We start from the raw sequence: 19861 nt of genomic DNA on the forward strand, positions 1-19861 counted from the left end.
ATGAGAAATGGGTGACCTCGGTGGAGAGGGAAGGTCTGCCTCGACTGGAGGGAACTTCTACGGGCTCTACAAACGAAAATTCTCTCGCAGATCTCAATCCCCAACTATAGTCTATTTTTTATAGCGGTGCATATTTGCACTTGACTCACAGGGGTGCCCTTTTAGCTCGGAAAGGTTCCTGATACCTGATTGGTCGGAAGTATTTTTGTCCGAACACCTTCATTGTTCTCGAATGATTACCAAGTAATGTGAATCTAAACTTATTTATTAACCTATATTTCTCCATCAGATATATGTTTTGTCAATAAACAATGTGAAAGCATAAATATATTATAAAGAATCGTCTTGGTAAGTCTAAATTTAATAACACAATCCGCCGAAGTCAACGACAGCAGCTTGTTTTCCGATGCACGCTTTGTAATTTTGTAATTTTTCACATATTTTAACGCAAATTAGGATAGATTACACTCAGCATAAGTTAAACATGTTATTATAAACTTTCTTTGAATACCAGAACTTACCAAAAACATGGAATTAATAAAACCCGATATTTGTGAAAACTTATGGGGAGGTGAAAGAACAGCCTATAGCGGCCTGGCGGGAAAACGATCTCTTCTGACTCGTAGACGTAGTTTGTTTTTTCTTTCGTAATATAGTTCGGCCTATTCCTTTCAGTTTAAATAGTCTTGCATTGTCTCTCTTCATATTATTATGCTTACTATTTTCCCACATTCCTGTTTCTCACCTAATATCTATCTATTTCCCCGATATCCCTTCTTTCATATAGGCCTATGTGATATCCGCACAACAATTCCTTATGTTTTGTACATTACGTCAGTAAGTAGGTAAATAATAATAACAACATGAATGTTATGCTGTGTAGCAAGTATAACCTATTCTGTAAACCTGATATTAAGCATAGTATTTTTTTATTCCCGCCTCCACACTATTTTAATGAGACTAGCCCCTTCAAGCCATCACTTTCGACAGAGGATAAGAAATAAGGAATCGTAGTGCGGATATCCCATATATGAAAGAAGGGATATCGGGGAAATAGATAGATATTAGGTGAGAAACAGGAATGTGGGAAAATAGTAAGCATAATAATATGAAGAGAGACAATGCAAGACTATTTAAACTGAAAGGAATAGGCCGAACTATATTACGAAAGAAAAAACAAACTACTGTACGTCTACGAGTCAGAAGAGATCGTTTTCCCGCCAGGCCGCTATAGGCTGTTCTTTCACCTCCCCATAAGTTTTCACAAATATCGGGTTTTATTAATTCCATGTTTTTGGTAAGTTCTGGTATTCAAAGAAAGTTTATATTAACATGTTTAACTTATGCTGAGTGTAATCTATCCCAATTTGTGTTAAAATATGTGAAAAATTACAAAATCACAAAGTGTGCATCCGAAAACAACCTGCTGTCGTTGACTTCGGCGGATTGTGTTATTAAATTTAGACTTACTAAGAGGATTCTTTATAATATATTTATGCTTTCACATTGTTTATTGACAAAACATATATATGATGGAGAAATATAGGTTAATAAATAAGTTTAGATTCACATTACTTGGTAATCATTCGAGAACAATGAAGGTGTTCGGACAAAAATACTTCCGACCAATCAGGTATCAGGAACCTTTCCGAGCTAAAAGGGCACCCCTGTGAGTCAAGTGCAAATATGCACCGCTATAAAAAATAGACTATAGTTCTGAGGTAAAAAGTATGTCCAGATAGTGGAGAGACCTGCCTCGGCTTTTGAGACCTCCGTTTGAGTAAGACTGGGAGTAGGCCGAGCCTTTTCCAGATGTAGTTGGGATCAGAATGCCTTTCTCAAGCAGCTCTCACTTCCAGGTGTTCTCTTACTTGGAATTGTGCGCAATATGTGTGTGAGAGGGATTTAGCACCAGCAAGGGGGATGGTGCTAGAGCACTAGGTCTAGGTGCAGGCACCAATGAGGCAGGGGGAAGCAGGGAGGGATGACGATGGATTTTCTCACCTATGAACAAACAGAGCTCCAGGGTTCCCTGGCAACACCCTTGTCTTCAAAGGAAAATAAAAAGGTTCATCGTGCTGATCCGATGAAGCCACAGTCACCGCAAGAGTTAACTCAGATGAATAAGACTCTTTGGACAACATCCCAAATTTGTGCAGTCAAGATCCAAAAGGATAGCTGTAAGGGAAAGCGCTAAAGGCACATGCACATATTATTGTGCGCGGCTTATATATGTATTCGCATGCACGATGAGAAAGAAGTAAGGCGAATCCTGGAGGAAGTGTGCCTGCTCACACTTATGCTGTCTCTGAGAAACTTACTAAAGATTTAGGCCAAGATCCTACCTTACAAGATCTGAGACTGATCGGTGGGAATTTGAATTCTCCATCTCAATGTATCTCTAATACTGAGATATGTGAGAGATTGGTACTCGAAGGGGGGGGGGGGGGGGGCTGGTTGAGTCGGAGCCTCAGACCGAGGTACAGGCGCAAAAGTGGCGGAAGGAGCACGGACGGATGTTACGGTTTTACTGCATGACGAACGTGAGGTTAGGTTGAACGGAAGGGATATGGGAAGGTAAACCGACATCCCCACCTCAACAGGAAAAAAATCCTGCAGCGGCAGTTACCCTAGGTGCCTCTTTTGCAAATGACAGGCAAGAATGTCTCATTGCCATAGTGGAATAATAAGGAACTTGCTAGGTTAAAGGAGGTAGGGCACAAGCACTCTTCCCTCTCACTCCAAAGAGCTAGCAATGAATTCTGAGATCACTAGTGAATGGCAGGAATTTGAATTCCCCATCTCAATGTGTCTCTAATACTGAGACATGTGAGAGATTGGTACTTGAGGGGAGGCTAGTTGAGTCGGAGCCTAAGACTGAGGTACAGGCACCAAAGTGGTGGCAGGAGTACGGATGGCTGTTATCGTCCTACCAAATAACGAGCGTGAGGTTAGGTTGAACAGAAGGGATATGGAATGGTAAACAGACCTCCCATCCTCATCAGGAAAAATCCCTGCAATGGCGGGAACCCCGGGTGCTAGTTCTGCAATTGGCAGGCAAGAGTGTCTCGCTGCCGTGGAGTAATAAGGAACTCGCTGGGCTAAAGAGGAGAGGGTACAGGCACTCCGCCCACTCATTCTGAAGAGCAAGCAACAAATCGCGAGCGCTAGTGAACTCCTTCACTCATTCTGAAGTTAGAATGTGCTGGCAACAAATTGCGAGTAGTGGAAAAATTCAATAAGGAGTACTCTTGAGTAAGGACAACCACTTGCAGTAGCGAGAGAGTCCTAATGGAACATGCTTGCTTCGCTGACCAGGCTCAGCACACACACTTACCCTGGAAGGTTGGCGAGCGAGGTTTGGCTCTCGAGAGGGACAACCTGTAGAACCTCAGTATGAGGAGCTTCAGAAGAAGAGGCATAGGGCACAGGGCCGGAGAAAGGAAATCCTTTTTTCTGCACGGGAAGGGGATGGGCCTAGGCCAATCTGGTAGAAACGAAAGATGCTCCTGCTGTGCACCCTGCTTCACCTCTCCCAGAAGCCAATCCTTCGATGGGGAACCTGAAAGTCCCAAGTAATGCTATAGCTCATAAACCGCATCAATGGAGGACTTCTCACGTGAGGAATGCAATTGCTTCTCATAGGAAACAATGGGGTCTACCGGACCCGAAAGTCGTGCAGGAGAAAAGGCACATCTATTTTAGTTGTTCGTCTTCCAAAAGAGACCAAACAAGCAGAGACAGGAGAGAAAGGGTTACTGCGAAAGTAGAAAGCCTGAGAGAATCCTTTCCTTCCGAGTTTTTTCCTCTTCAGTGGAATCGTTCCCACTAGGAGGATGGCCGTTCCTGTCACTCATCGCAGCAAGAGGAGTCCTAGGCATGACTGGCAATGCTAATGAGGATCTGTCTCTAAGAAAGAACGGAATGTGTCCCAAGTATGGCCGGTCATGCCCGGACAGGGTTGCATGCTGTTTTCCTAGAATACAGTGAAATCATCCCTGAAACAATAAAAGAAACAAATTTTGAACAGCCAGAAACAGAAATACGGAGAGGCAGCGGACCATGTCTGCTCTCTCCAGAGGCTAATGGTTAAGCTATTGAGTGTCCAGGCAGTTGCTGAAGTACTCTCCTGTTGGCTCCCCGGCTTCTGCTGGGAGTTGGTTGCCACCTCGCTCAAAATTTTTATAGCCTGAACACCAGCTCACACTGATCAATCTTCTACGTACAGAACGAGGGTTTGTATTTCGTTTTGGAACAAAGCGTATTTTGCTACTTTCAGTTGTATATTTTTATTACGTATCTTTAACATACTTATTGTACAATGTACGAAAATGTTATATACATTACCTCATTTTCTTTGGATTCTATTATTTAGTATCAACATATAGTACAGTAGCTAAAATTAAGGTTAGGCTATGAGTTTCGGGTATTGCTGATAAGACTAGGCTATTCCTTATTCCCTTGACAGTAATTGGATAGTATTTTTAACCCTCTACTGAAATATATCTATTGATACACAGTTCTTTGTTAATACAGTAATGGAAACAGCAGTCTACGTTAGGTTAAGAGGTAGTCGAGGAGCAGGGGATTTTATTACTCACTAGTGCTAGTAATGAGCAATTATTTACCACCCTTCGGCACTAGTAGTGCTGTTGATCAAGAGGTTACACATTTATATAAACTATTTAAAACATAAGCAAGGTTAAGTTTTATTCGTATTGGGAATAATTAGATTTATGGAATTTGGAGACCCGGCATATCAGCTATTAGCCATCGACTTTAAATGAAATTGTATAGTTAGCACTATTAGGCTACATGTAAATGTGGGATACGTCTTATTCACAATTAAAGTGTAATATATTAAGGTTGGATTTACTCTTATATTTTTACCTGCGCACTATTTACAATCAATACTTCGATCTGCAATGCTAACGACTACTGCAACCTAGGTTAGTTTGGGTAGTGAGGAGGAGGAGAGGTAATCCCTGAGAAGTAATGTCACGATATCCTTTATTGGGTTAGACAGGAATGGAAGTTTCATTGTTTGCTAAAAATTTTCGGTGTAAAGATTTAGGTAAACGTGCATTTGTAACAAATTATTATTATTATTATTAGAAAAAAGTGTTTCTGGTGTACTGAACGACTTTCATGTCGATTTTTCAAGTCACAAAGAACCTTGGAAACCATATTTCAAGTGGTTAACAGACACAAACATAAGACCTAACCTAACAAGACAACTCATCCTTACCTAACATGTGTGTAGGCTATAGACACATATCAACCACATCCTATGACGTATTGTATTCATAGTTTCTGAGTATGGGTAATGGGGGGTTCAAAAAGTTCAAAGTCAACTGGATTGTGTCTGATGCAGTGTCTTTTTGAAGAAGTCAACTAGATTATGTTCATTCCAGTGTCTCAACTTCAAAAATGTGTTTGATGAGGTCGGTCTATTACAAAAAACCAACAGATAGACTTAATCATTGGGGTAAACAAGGTCAATCAATATACACAAGACTATCTTTAACTTACTTTAGTATAAATAAATGTGTTACTTGTGTCATGGTAGTTAAGTTGAATAGGCAACAGTCACATAATGTAATTTTGGCATAAAACTGTAGGAATATTAACATAATGAATATAATAGAATATTTTTCAATATTTTATCTCTAAACAAAATCGAAAATAGCATAATTAATCTTACCTTTAAGTTTCATAAAAGAACCATTTTATTAGTTTACAAGCAAACATAATAACGAATGGCAAGGTCGTCGGTTGTTGCTCCGCCCACTTTCTCTCGATCAACCAATCATTTAAAAGTATTTGAACTGAAGTCACGTGACCCCAAGAGATTGCCTGCTGCAGTGATCTGCTGCAGATCACGTAGCAAACAGGAAGGAAATTTTTTAACGTGTATTTACCTGTGGATCAGCTGTTTGACAAGTCAGTTGCCTGTGATCCTGCACATAAACAACACGTCTGTCTGGGGTGCCATTTCTGCATACAATTGTGTTTCAAGTAGGTGAATTTTAGTGTTTTTATTCATGTGCAACCCTTGACACACACGTGTCTCTTGATATGTGGAAAGTAGGCTCAGTGTATTGTTATTTCCCAAGTTTAAGGATGACCTTTGTCTCGAACTAGAGTTGTATTATTAGGCTACTGGCGACCACTAGCCTAAGCAAACGTGGTCAATTGAAGGATTATTTGCTTGCTGTGGCTAGCCTTTCATAGTATGTATACACATATAGATATTATGTATTTATGAATTTAAAGTTTCTTTTGTCTTAATTTTCTTGTTTTCAAGTAATTGTCAATCTGCCAATTACTGCGCTATTCTCATTTTCCGAGCGGACTTGAATATTCATGAGTATTCTAAATTGACTATTCTATTTTAAAAGTACTTATGAATATTCATTCATGCAATTAATCCAAGGGTATTCCAGGGTTCGGTGATTGTTTTTTTTTTTTGGGGGGGGTGTATGTACGATAGCGGCCACCTGCATGTTCAATAACGGCCGCCTTATTTTTTTTTTTAAACTTGTATAGAATAAACATTGTTCAGAATGTTTTAAATACCCCGGGTAAGTACTTAACTGATAGATATAGAATTATAAAACCATCAAAATTGTTCTGAAATTACAAATTGAACGAGTTCTGTATCCTGCCACGTAGTTTCTTGATCCCATAGTTTTAGAAATTCGGGATGTGTGTAGGATGGCAGCCACCTGTATGTATGATAGCGGCCACCTTATTTTCAACTTTATTGGAAACTTGTATAGAATATAAACTGTTCAGAATGATATAGATACCCAGGGTAAACACATTCTATACCGATATACAAACATTTTAAAAACCATCTAATTTCACGTGAAATTTATAAGTCGAACGAGGTCTGTACCTTGCCACGCAGTTTCTCGCTCCCATAGTTCCTAGAATTCCCTATAGACGACGTTCTGATCGAATCAACAGCGCCATAGCGGCGGAATACTGAATTAATCATCGGCCGCGGAAATTTGAAACGACCCAATAGGACCCCCTTGACCTGGGGATTAACTTTGATCAACTTTTTCACCCAATCATAACCCGTTTTTTCTAAAAATTCCAATACGGCAACTGGAGCACCCATCGAGGGTCGAAAATGCTCCTTCTTTACCCATACGGCGCGATGGCAACAAATCAGTGTGTAGATACTTTTGAATCTTTTTTCAATTCAGTCGACCCTAGTATGGTTAGGATTGTGAATTTTACAACTAGTGCTGAGTTTACAAAATATTTATATAAAATGGGACTTTTAGGCGATTTTTCCGGCATTTGTGCAAAATGTCGTATCGGTAAAATGCGCTATAAGTATGATGGAAAATCGGCGAATAGTGGCAAAGCTAATTTTTTTTTGGCGTTGTTCATATAGTTATTGCCGAAAGAAGATCACCCCTAACCACGGTAGCTTTTTTTCATGATCAAAGCTACCGTACGAAGATGTATTTGTGATATTAGCAAGTTTTATTCATGGTTTTTCTCAGAACCAGATTCTCCCTTTGTACAAAAAGTTTGCCTCTCACACACTAGTTGATTGGTACAACTTCTGTCGCGACGTGTGTGCGGACATCTTAGTGATGGACAGCAAAAAAATTGGCGGACCAGGACATATCGTTGAGATAGACGAGAGTAAATTCGGAAAAAGAAAATATAATGTTGGCAGCAAGGTCGATGGCAAATGGGTGTTCGGCGGGATTGACCGGGAAACACGTGAGACTTTTTTCAGGGTTGTCGAGGATCGTTCGGGAAAAGTCATTGCTCCCGATATTATTAGAGTGCGTCCATCCTGAAACTATAATAATTTTGGACTGTTGGAAGGCCTATAATAATATCAAGAATCAATTTCTTCAACACAAAACTGTTAATCATAGCATTAACTTTGTGAGTCCGAAAGATCCCATTGTGCACACCAATACCATCGAATCCCAGTGGCGAGTACTAAACAGATCTGTACTATCTGTACTCAGAAAAATTTATACGAAAGCTACTTTGCGATGTATATAATTCTAAAACGTTAGTTGATCGGTAAGGACTGTAAACTGAAGGCATTCCTGGAATTAGTTAAACGTGTTTATCCGCTCAATACCCACGACTCTGATTCCGAAAGTCCTGGTGCGTCCTAACACCCGTCCCCTCCACAACGTAGTGTAACAAACCATCCACAAAAAAAGTTGTCCCATCACCCTATATCTCCTAAAAGTGCCCGTCCAACGTACCCTCCTCAAAAGAAGAAGAAGTTGTCTCTCGGCAGAAAGGCAATACCAGTTGAAGACTCAGACTTCAGTGACTTCGAATAAGTAGGGGGCCGTTGTAGATGTTACGAATAAACCCGCAAGCTGAACCGGAAATAATGTAAGTACAACCCTCTCCGTTTTTGGTTTGTGTGATCGCAGCCACGTGTATGCATGATGTCGGCCAATTAAGAATATGTTTGTGTGTATGAGTGATAGTGGCCACATATATGTATGATGACTGCCAATTAAGAATAGGCAAGTGTAAGGGGGGTTGCAGGGGGCGTAAGCCCCCCCCCCCCCCCCCCCCCCCGTTTAGGTATAAGATTAATTACACGGCAATGTACGGGGGTCGCTGGGGGAGCGCTAGCACCCCCCCCCCTGTTAAGGAGAGACACGTCTTGTAGGTAAGGTTAGGTGGGCCCATTCAAGTTAGGCAGTGTTCTATTCTAGAGTTCTTGTAGAAGCAACGGCCACGACTTACGAACGGTTAGAAAACGGGAAGAAATTCCCATTTTCTGTGCCCACGGAAGGACCTGGCCGCTGATCTACAAAGGCTCCAAAAATTCCTGTAGATAGCGTTTTGATTGATTCAACAGCACTTCAGCAGCGGAATACTAAACTAATTGGCGGTTACGGCAATTTGAAAGTATCCAATCGGACCCCACTTGACCTGGGAAATTGCCAGAGGGCTTTTTTTTTTTTTCTCTCAATTAGAATCTCATATTTCCCAAAATTCAAAGAGGGTAATTGGAGCATCTATCAAGGGTCGGAGATGCTCCGTCTCTACCCCACGGCGCAAAGATGGCATCTTATCAGTGCCCAGATACTTGTGAATCGTTTTTCAATTCGATCAATCCAACCATCTTAAGGGTTGTGAATTGTACCAAGAGTGATGAATTTAGACCGTATTTGTATAAAATGGGGCTTTTTGGGGATTTTTCTGGTATTTATTTTAAATGCCGTATTAGTGAAATGCATTCTAAACTTTACGGGGAATCATCGAATAATGGCCAACCCAAGTTTTTTTGCTGGTGTTCAAACAGTTATTGCCGTAAGAAGATTGCCCCTAATCATGGTACCTTTTCTCATGGTCAAAGCTATCGTGTGAAGATGTGTTAATTATTTTAGCGAGTTTTGTAAACGGTTTTCCTCAGAATTTGAGTGGCCCAATGCACAAAGCATTTGCATCTCATTCGCTTGTGGATTGGTACAACTTCTGCTTCGACGTGTATGCAGACATTTTAATGATGGACATAAAGAAGATTGGCGGACTGGGACATATCGTTGAGATAGATGAAAGTAAATTTGGCAAGGTCGATGGCAAATGGGTGTTCGGCGGGATTGACCAGGAAACACGTGAGACTTTCTTCATTGTTGTCAAGGATCATTTGCAAAAGACATTGATACCAATATTATTAGAGTTCGTTCATTCCGAAACTCCAATAATTTCTGACTGTTGGAAGGCTTATAGTAATATCAAGGATAAATTTCTTTGACACCTCGGTTAATAATAGCGTTCCAGTATATACACCAATACTGCACCATCGAATCATTAGTGGCGAGTGCTTAAAAGATCTGTACTACCAAAATTCGGGACCCAGAAACATTTGTACGAAAGGTACTTTGCTACGTATACTATTCCAAAATGCTATTTGAAGGATACTGGGTGTAAACTGAAGGCATTCCTGGAATTAGTCAAGTGTGCTTACCCGCTCAATATCTATGATTCCGAAAGCCCTGGTCCGTTCCAATACCCTACTCTTCCACTAATTGCCCGTCCATCCAACCAATCGCAATAAAACAAGTTGTCCCTGGGAAAGAAGAGGATACCTTCGAAGATTCCAACTTCAGTGACTTCGAGTAATGGTGATGTCGTTGCAATGGTTACGAATTAGCCCGGAAGTTGTACCTGAACCTGAAGTAATATATGTACAGCTAACTCCGTTTCTGGGTGTATGTAGGATGATGGCCAATTAAGAATAGGAGAGTCGAAGGGCTTAACCCTCACAAGAATACGGCAATGTAAGGGGATCGTGGGGGACATTAGTCTCCTATTAAGTACATGGCTTATTGTGGTTAGGTTAGGTTAGGTGGCGGTGTTTAAGTTAGGTGCTGTTCTTTTGTAGAGGTTTTGCAGAACAATTGACAGTTTTTGAAGTGCAGCAGCCTTATTTTATGAATGGCTAGAAAACAGGAAGAAATTTCCGTTGTTTACGCACATGGAAGGACTTAGCCGCTGATCTACAAAGGTCCCTTTTTCTTGTCGTATTTCGGTAATGAGGGCGAGTTTCTATGCGGTACATATATTCATCAAAAGGCCTGAAGATTAATTAATAGATAAGGGCTTCATAGCTGTATTTACATGAATCTGGGTTAGACTCATTCCAGGCAGTGATTTTATTGGCTGGGAATGCTCCGAGGGTGAAGGTAGTAGCTTTGCCGAGAGGTGTGCTCTGGGTCAAGTGCCTGTCCAGGTGATCAGGTCGTTAGTGAGTTATGCGTACGAGATTCCTGGTTAGAGGAATAATGGCTGTGGCGCTGGTCGGGAGAGGCTCCATTTCAGGGAAGCTTCTGCTCTACTCGTCATTGTTGTTGTCCTGATTAGTTCAATCAGCTCTCGTTTTTCATGGCTCTATTTTTGCGGATCCTGTCAGAGAATCGAATAACCTTTTAGATAAAAAAGCTTGTAATTGCGGTTTCCTGATAAGTACTCTCGCGGCCTGAAAATTTTAAACTGACCGTGATCCTTTGCACCTGGCACGCTTCACCCCGTTTCCCTCTCCACACAGCGCAACACCATCACTAGCTAACTTGGCCTCAGTCTCGCATTGTTTCTTCTTGCGTATGGTGGCCGATGTGGTAACGTTGTTGACTTGTGAACGCCAGGTTGGGGTTTGAGTCCCGCTCAAACTCGTTAGTTCCTTTGGTTGCTGCAACTTCACCATCCTTGTGACCTAAGGATGGGGGTTTTGGGGGGAGCCCATAGGTCTATCTGCTGAGTCATCAGCAGCCATTGCCTGACCCTCTTTGGTCCTAGGTTGGGTGGAGAGGGGGCTTGGGTGCTGATCATATATACATATGATCAGTCTGTAGGGCATTGTCCTGCTTGATAGGGCAATTTCACTGTCCCTTGCCTCTGCCATTCATGAGCAGCCTATAAACTTTTAAACGTGGGTATCTCCCGCATCGGTCTTTTTGTGCAGAATCACGTTGTGATGTAAAAATACCTGTAAATATCCTGAAACCCTATACATATCCTGAAACCCTATACATATCATGTGTTTATAGTGATTTTAGTATAAAATGTCCTATGTACATTATGCTTCCCCACGGAAGCATAAAGAACTGCATTATGCTTTGGGCTTACTTCATGGACTTTGTACGTAAATAGTTAGTGGTTTTTTACCGATACTTTTTCTATTAATTTTTATTGTATTGGTGTATTCATTGTATATAGGTGTAATTGATATATTAACTACTTTACAATACTATATATAAGGTATTGTATTTACAGTAGTTCAGTAATGTAAACATAGACTGACTGCGTTTGAATGGTGCAAGTCGTCCAGCCAAAATCTTTTACGAGTGTTACCTTAGCCAAGTAAGCTGTACTGTGTTGATAGTACTGTACCTATGTTACAGTAATATAGACATCACTACATTATTAGTGATTGTTGTTAGATAGGAACAACATGTGTTTTGTTGCTACTGTACATGTTATATGTTGGTGTAAGTGTGGCAATGTCTAGTGTTATGTGTACCGTAGCCTTACCACGTACGTAATTTTGTAAACGTGTACATGTTCTTTACACTTACTGAAATGTGTTCATTCATTAACATAATACTTAACCCTTTTACCCCCAGGCTTTTTGGAAATTTCCAACCCTTAACCCCCAAGGGGTTATTTTTTCCCCAGCACATTTTGCAGTATATTTTTTTTTAAATTGCTCTAACAGCCTTTGTTTTTGTCATAGAGAGGTCGGGTTGGTCTCATTCTCTTGGAAAATGCCTGAATTTTCTCAAAAAAATTATCAAAAAAATGAAAAAAAAAATTTATAGCATTTATTTTATAAGGACGTACCGGTACGTCCATGGGGGTAAAGGGATGAGTTTTGTGAAACGTACCAGTACGTCCTTTGGGGGTAAAAGGGTTAAGCACTAAAGTGGGTTACTTGGCGTGTTAGTCGACCATACATAGTCAATGGGCAGTGATGTGTTAGGTTAGGTGTTACCCACCCTAGGGCAGACAATATTTGCTGATTCTTGCTTTTCGCGCTTGTCTGTTACTTAAACCCTACGAATAAGGAGGGCAGACTGTATGGCCTACATATTTGTAGTCATTGGGACAGCGCTTTCCTCAACTACGTATAGCCATATTAATTATGACAACAGCTTTGAAGCCATCATGTATCAATTACTCTTTAAGCCTGATGATGAGCAGATGTTTCTTTCTGGGGCTTGCAATGCAGGTTCACTGTATGGGTACATATGTTAAGTTTAGGTTAGGTTAGATTAGGTTGTTTCTTGGACTTGAGAGTGGAATACGTTTCCCATCTTAATCTGTTGGTGTTTTGTTAAAACTTTACTATAATATCTTGCCTTGACAAAATGCATTGTGGAAAAACAGTTATTTAACTAAAAAAAACACAAATTTGCAAAGTTCAAAAATATTTCTAGGAATGAAAATTTTAACTTTTGGTAAAGTTTATTATTGTTCTTTAAGGTTATTTGTTCCCATGCTGATACAAACAATCGTCTGTAAGGTAGGGAATATGTTTCAGCTTGAAAGCTGAACAGCCATTGAATAGTTTAACAAGGAGTTAAGCAACCGGTGGGAGTGAGGGCAAGGAGCTTCGCTCCCTCTCCTATCAAAGTTCTCCACTAATGTGTCGGCCACCTCATTTACGGACGTGGTAGATGGTTCAAACAGTTGTTACCGAACGTTATTTCGATGTCTGTGGTAGATTTTGTTGGGGATGTTTTCTACAGAAGCATTGTTCACAATCCAGAAGAATCATTCACAATTATGACGTGGCCATGGATGTTTTTTTCTATGGCAAACATCTTGATACATTATACTTTTAATTTTCTTTTTCTTTCGGGAAGTAAATATTGGCTGTTGCTTATTAAATGCATAGCAAGGGGCATGATCTCAATCGGCCCTGTGACTGAGTGTAGGTCGTGCCCTCCTTGCGGTGGCAGCCGTATGCTTTGAAGGGGATGAAAAGAGCTTTGCTTCCTCTTTCCGCTCATCGGATGCATCTGCGTTTGCTGCTCTGGCGATTACCCGCCTGTCTCATTCTCGCTCCCTGGGGAGTGTGAGGGAGGAGCAAGTAGCCCTCGGACCTACTTCAGGGTTTTCAAGTTCTGGTGGTGTGTGAGATTCCTCCCATGTTTGCCGCACCTCGTTGGAGGCCCTTCTCTGTTTGTGCTACTGCTGATGACGAGTGTGACCTTAGGTCTTTCAGATAGGCTTCTCAGTGACTGTCTCCTTGGTGACAAGTGGTAAAGGTCAGTGTTCCAGTGAAGTTTGAGCGGATCCCCCTCCCTCAGGGCCAAAGGATGTGTTCTCCCAGGCATCTCCATCCTCCCTTCCCCTGTGGTTTACCTGGATTCTTGTGCCTAGGGGATCGGGGCTTACTCTCCCCTACAATTGTGACTTTCCCCCTGTGACAGCAATTCCCAGTGTTGTTATTCCTGTTGGAACAATCCTTGTGGTTCTTCTCATGGTTAAGCATTGTTGTCTGTGTTAATCAGATTTTGACATCTCTGCTTCCAGAGCCTGAGGGGAGGGATGGAAAGAGGAAGAAATGTGTTTTCTTTCTCCAGTATCACCTCTTTTTCATCATCCTCTTCTGGTTCTGGCTGTCACTTCTAAAATGAGGAAGTAGAAGAGGGCTTGTCAGCAGTAGTCATAGGAAAGGGCTCCTTTTGACACATCTGCTCCTAGGAGGGGTGGATGGCACCAGAGTTGGGGAGGGAGCCGCTGGAGCAGATGAAGGGTCACAGCCTCGAGGCTGGGCTCGGGTTACCGGCTACTCCGGTAGCCAAGCGAGATTGATGTCACATTTCTGTGTTTAGTCTGCCTGGTTGATGAGCAGGTGATTGAAGCGACAATTCTGTGTTGTGGCTTTAAGCCTAGGCACCGCATTTCCGCCCCCCGGGCTGGTGTGCGCGGCTGGATCCCTGTGTCTCTGGCTACTTTGATAGCCAAGAGGGATAGGTGTTTTTGGGCCCCCGGGGCCATTGACTGAGGCTTGGGTCCCCGTTAGTGAAATGAGACATGAGTGACATACCTGTGTTTCGTCTATCCGGGGTCAAGGCACAGGATTATGCCAATATCATAGCCTTGAGCCTCCCCCCTCCCCCATGGCTGGTCGTTGGGTTTCCCACTATCTTGTGTTAGGCTGGTGTTTTGTTCCCTTTGGCCAATGCATGGCGCGTCCACGGGGCCGTGGCTATGGTCTCTGGTTGCTGCAGTACCTACAGTAGATGGGATAGACAGCCAATGTAGACCTTGTGTCCCCCCCCCCCTTTAGGCCAGTGCAAAGGTCCGTGGCCCCATGTCACAATTTCACGCCTTGCTTCCCCAGGAGCTTGGGTACCTTCCTTCCCGACTACATTAATGTCCGGGCTGGAAAAGTTGTTTGGTCCCCGTGTCAGGTGGGCCAGGAGCAATGACTTTGTGTCTGAATCCCAAGGCTCAGGTCATGGAGCCGTGACTCGGGCCAGGATAGTCTAGTGTCAGCTCTGTGTTTAGAGCACTTCACGGTTGACGTACAGGGCATGACTGCGATCCTGTGTCACAGCCACCTTGGGGTGTGGCTTGGGTCCCCGTGGCTACCTTGGTAACAGGCTGTTACTGGGTTATGGCCCTCTGTATTGGCCCTTGGGACTAATGCATGTGGCTGGGGCCATGACCCTGTGCCACGTTCCCTGCTGCGCCCCCCTCTTAGTATCGTTGATCAGGTTTCTCGGCTATCCAGTAACTTGTGGGGCAGCCTGGATTTTCATCTCTGAATATTTGTTGCCTTCTGGTTGATGAAGGAACCTAGGAATTCTTCATCTCTCCTGCCTAGACATTGGACTCCTGCTCCTCCTTCAACTCGTGATACTTCTGTAGAGTAAGTTAAGCGGATGGAATGCACCTCTCAAAGTCTTCATTGCATGCGGGAATGCAGTAGAACACCAAGAGGATCTTCTCCCAGTGAGGCACGGAGCCATGTCCCATCCTTTCGCTCCGTCTATCCGAGGAAGAGTATGAGCATTCCTTCCATGTCAGCTGTGTTAGTTTTGGGGATCTTTTCCCCACTTACTTTGCAATTACATGGTCGGCTTGTCTTAGGGACAATAGTCTGGGTAATATCATCAGAGGGCACTCTGACTTGGTCTGTCTTACTGGTACTGAAGGAAATAGACGATCCTGGATCAGTACTTCTGATTGACGCAAGCACAAACTTTCGAATGTGTGATGGTCATAGGAAGGATTCCAGGGATACAATCCCCGAGGGTAGGGTCCTCGGTCATTGGGCAGCACTTAGTGTCCCTCAAGGACCTGAACCATTCCTGTTGGACAATGAGGTCTTAATCATGAGTAATGGTGGACACCGTAGTTCGAGCCAGGATTATAACACGTGCAGTGTTTATCACTTTCTCACCTTTTCATGTCTTTATCATATCCAGTTTATCTTGCATGGTAATGATATGTTTCCTAGATTCAGTAATTTTTTGACTTTACAAAGTAATGAAGCCAACAACTCTTCAGTCAGGATAAGTCTGCTTACTAACACCTGTAATAGTGCTGTAAGCCTTCTAGCTTGTATAATTTATGAAAATTATATTTTCCTTTCATGATGTATGATACGATATTTCATAAATAGAATTTTAATTTTGTATTTGATATTTGAGAATGATTGATGTATAGTTGGAACCGACATGAAAAGGGTTATCACTTGACGGATCTCTCCAAAGATCAGATTAGGGAAAGGAGGTTCAAGGAGACAAAGTCTCTTGGCAGGAAAGGATATGATGCTCTAATTTGTGTTCAGTTTGTGTACTTTATGTTAGAATGTATCCCTATATATTGCATTCTGCGCTTTTGAGCTGGTCATGCGTATGCCATTATGTGATATTTGCTGTATTTTTGGCCTCAGAAATTACTGCATGCAAATAGTGTGAATATTTACTTTAATCCATGAGTCACACACATTTCTGACCGTTATTTTTTGCTTAAACCATTCATTTTAGTATTATTTTATCCCTTGTATAAAACAATTTGCTTGCACCACAGAGAAAAACCAGAATTTTATGTTGTGAAAAGGAAAACTAAATTTGAGTAATTCCTATTATTATTATTATTATTATTACTTACTAAGCTACAACCCTAGTTGGAAAAGCAGTATGCTATAAGCCCTGGGGCTCCAACAGGGAAAATAGCTCAGTGAGGAAAGGAAAAAAGGAAAATAAAATATTCTAAGAAGAGTAACAACAATAAATATCTCCTATATAAACTATAAAAACTTTAACAAAACAAAAGGAAGAGAAATAAGATAGGAGAGTGTGCTCGAGTGTACCCTCAAGCAAGAGAACTCTAACCCAAGACAGTGAAAGGCCATGGTACAGAGGCTATGGCACTACCCAAGACTAGAGAACAGTGGTTTGATTTTGGAGTGTCCTTCTCCTAGAAGAGCTGCTTACCATAGCTAAAGAGTCTCTTCTTCTATTAACATCAATGGACTAGTGTATTAAAAGATCGACAAATACATGTTTCATGTGTATACAGTATTGTATAAAATGATTAAGAATACTGTATTAGCTATTAGGAAAATACTTTTTGCGTTTTAACATAATAATTCACTGTATAAAGTGCAAAGATGGGACTACTAATTGCGGGGATGTATCCTAACCTAACGTAGGACACAATGTTCTACATAACAACTAGGCTGAAAACCTAACCTAACCTCCCCATTGGGGGCTCGTGCCATCAAGTGCACCTGGCGTTGTGTACTGTAGACAGGGCATGTAGTACGGTGCGGTTCGATTTGTTTTTTCGTAATTCGTACCACGCATTTTTACCGTACCGTAATTTCGTACACTACCTAAAAATTCATACCGTACCGTACTAGCACGATATTTTATCGTACCGTAATTTCGTACTGTTTCCGTACCTACTTTTTTTTTTTACATTGCAGTTTATATAGACATAACATGGCACTTTTACTACTACTACTTCAAGAAGATTGGTGTTATGTAATACATTAATGATAAAATACAATTTTATTTTGCTAAGGTGGGGTCCCTGCCCAGCCTTGCTGTGACGGCTGATGGGGCAAAAGCCACTGGGATATGCTTTAATTAACACCCCAGTGAGAAGACCTCTGCTAATCCTTTATGGTCACACACCTGGTTGACTCACTGCCCAAGTCAACCAGGTGTGTGACCCTGGGCGGTTGGGCGGCGGGGGCTTGCTGCTTGCGACAACTATCTGAATTTGGTACGGAAATGGTACGAAAAAAAAAAAATGGTACTTTCGTACCGTACCGAACTCGAAGGAAAATATCGTACCGTAATATCGAACCGTGCTTACATCCCCCAAAAACCGTACCGTACCGGAATACAGTATCGTACCGAACCGTACTATACTACATGCCCTGACAGTAGACGATACTTTAGGATTAGGATCTTTGCATCCTCCCTTTAACCCCTAATGGAATCTACAATTTAGAGTACTAATTACCTCTATTCCTACTTTGGATCTGGAGGGAGGATTTTCCGCCAACTGGACTTTGGTGCCGATTGGCGTCAACATCCACAACAATGAGCCATATAGCTTGAATTCATTAATTTAACTTAATCCTGACCTAGTCTGGCCCTAAGGCTGATAAATCATAAAAATATACAGTACAATGATGTACTTTTACCTTCACACAACTTTAATTAACCCAACAAAACCTTACCCAGCAACTGCCTTACCTAACCTTGCTTAGAGCACTGCAGGTTATGAAAATCAGAAATGTTGGTTCCCTAGCGTCAGGCAACTGGTAACCCGTAAATCATTGCACCACTGCCTATGTGTTGAATAACACCCTAAATAACTCTCTATACTCTTTTCACATATTTTCTATCTTGAGTGGCATAATTTATATTACAACACAAGGGTAATTTTGTTACTATCACTACTACAGTATAGTAGTAAAGTATGGTACCAAAGGCAAGACGACTCATAACTCGCAAGTCATCGACAAGCCACCCCATGTTTATGTAATAATGAAGTCTATATACTACTGTATATTATATTTTCAGTACTATCATTGCAGTACAACTTGAATAGCTAAGGTTAGACAACATGCCGACCAACTTGTCATTTAATACATAGCCTATAAATATCTATTTCTTATACACTGTTAGTTCAATTAATGTACAGTATATATGTATACTGTATTAAGTTCTTTTTCAATGAATGTATACAATACAGTAATCGCTAAAGTTTCGCGGGTATTTCATTCCGTTACTGTAAAATTTGATTGGGTAGGGTGAAACAACATGCCACTCATAAGCGATTGCTACTTCACCACCCTACATATGTCATCTAATATATATCTTATAACTACGTTTGTTCCTACGCAAAAACAAACCTTAGTCATTTAATATACTGTAGCATGCAAGCTGCTACCGCTGATGAAGACTCGAGGCTCTGGCAACCAATGTGGCATGCCCTACTCACCCGTTTGTTGGGTAAGTGTATGTTATGAGGACCTGTCCTGATGTGGAGGGATGTTCGTGAGGGACTTTCATGAGTCATGTGGAAGATGATCTTCATCCTTTGCGTACAACATACAAGGGACATCGATGCTCCTCAGAATACCCTTTTGCGATTTGTAGGGAGTTGTCCTCCCAATTTCATGGGCGAAGAAGTCTAGATTTCTTTTGACTCCTGAAATTCCCATCTGAACCTTCTTCGGTGGATTTGCCACCAGGCCAGCCGATGAAGGGCAGCGATCATGTAATTATTCAGTTTTTTCTTGAAGACTTGGATTATTCTTCCTTCCATTGTGAGGTAGGGAATCCTACATTAGAGTTTGATCCCATCGCTACTTCATTGTTTTCATTCTTATAGTGCACTCACTGCACGGCAGATGAGAAGCTTCATGGTCTTCATTCTTAGAGTGCGCTCACAGCACGGCAGATGAGAAGCTTCGTGTGCCATAATTCTTGCCACTCTTCAATGCTCTGGACTCTTACGACCAGCTCTTTGTTTCTGACTTGGGGTCTCAAAGTGAGTTCTCGAATTATACACCTCTAAGTTTGCCTTTGAGGATTGTTGAGCATTCTCCAAAGCAATCGTCTGTGCATTCTCTTAAATGCATAAGGAATGCACACCTGAGCAGCATCCATCGCCTGAACACGCTCCATGATTGAACTCTCTTTCATGCAACGAAGTCTGGCCTCCCGATTACACCTCGTGGGTCATGACTTTGGGATGATTGTGTCAATGAAATCTCTTTATAAGTTCCATTAAAAGTAGTCTGTAAGGTGAGGTATAGCCTCTGTGTTCAAAGTCATGACTTCATACTGAGACCAGAGCGCCA

At 41.7% G+C, this 19861-nt stretch overlaps 1 protein-coding gene across 1 annotated transcript in view; it reads left to right on the forward strand.

Annotated features, from left to right (window-relative positions):
• The first annotated feature begins 5747 nt into the window (after positions 1-5747).
• Positions 5748-19861, forward strand: part of LOC137644165 (uncharacterized) — a 68213-nt gene continuing 54099 nt past the window's right edge. The window contains exon 1 of the mRNA XM_068377158.1: positions 5748-6018. The gene's annotated coding sequence lies outside the window, so the exon portion shown is untranslated. The remainder of the gene's footprint in view (positions 6019-19861) is intronic.

This window comes from Palaemon carinicauda, chromosome 7 (genome assembly GCF_036898095.1).
Source record: "Palaemon carinicauda isolate YSFRI2023 chromosome 7, ASM3689809v2, whole genome shotgun sequence".
In the NCBI taxonomy this organism is placed as follows: Eukaryota; Metazoa; Arthropoda; class Malacostraca; order Decapoda; family Palaemonidae; genus Palaemon; species Palaemon carinicauda.